The sequence below is a fragment of the Pteropus vampyrus genome, unplaced genomic scaffold, assembly GCF_000151845.1.
Source record: "Pteropus vampyrus isolate Shadow unplaced genomic scaffold, Pvam_2.0 Scaffold95, whole genome shotgun sequence".
Lineage (NCBI taxonomy): Eukaryota > Metazoa > Chordata > Mammalia > Chiroptera > Pteropodidae > Pteropus > Pteropus vampyrus.
The window spans coordinates 3107311-3108113 of NW_011888876.1; positions in this window are offsets into that span (position 1 = coordinate 3107311).

Below are 803 nucleotides of genomic sequence, written 5' to 3' on the forward strand. Positions count from 1 at the left end.
AGGAAGCCTGTTCTTGAAGGACTCTGGAATTAGGCTGTCCAGAAAATCAAGGTACACAGAGAAAAAGTATACTGCTGACTATCAGATCAGGAGCAGAAGAAAAGAAAAAATTTAAAACAGCCCTGCTAAGCAGGAGGAAGAGAAAGACTGAGACCTTGGGGCTGGACTGGATGGATATGAAATGGCAAATGTGATCTTGGACACAGAATAGACAGATATGAAAGAGAAAGGTAGACACGTCATCAGAGAAAAGGCCACGTTTTAGCCGTTACTACACCGGAAATGGTGATTGAGGAAATTTACCAGAGGAAGAGAAACAAGATCTCAGAGAGGAGACTGGAATGATGCTCTCCAAGGGAACCAGATCCGGGAAACCACTGGGAGATGGCCTCTGACTCTCTCTCTCTCTCTCATTCTCTCTCTCTCTCTCTCTCTCTCTCTCTCACACACACACACACACACACACAGTATGTCATTAGAGCACATGGGAACTCTCCCCTTAGATACCAGGGCATCTAAACCAATGAGTTACAGAGAATCCAAACAAATTTGAGAGGGAAGAGGCAAAAGATCACAAAATACGAGAAGGATCACGAGGTGAGTTTCAAGGTGATAAAAACCAGTGTAGCTGGAGAGAGCAGCTTGTTATCTCAGGAATGAGGACTCTCTCAGGCAGTGGTTCATAGTCCTGGCAGCACACCAGCATCATCTGGAGAACCTTTTCAATCTCGTGATGCTTGATTACCACCCCAGGTCAAATAAATGAATCGGCATCTGACTGATGCCACTGGGCAGGGCTTCTC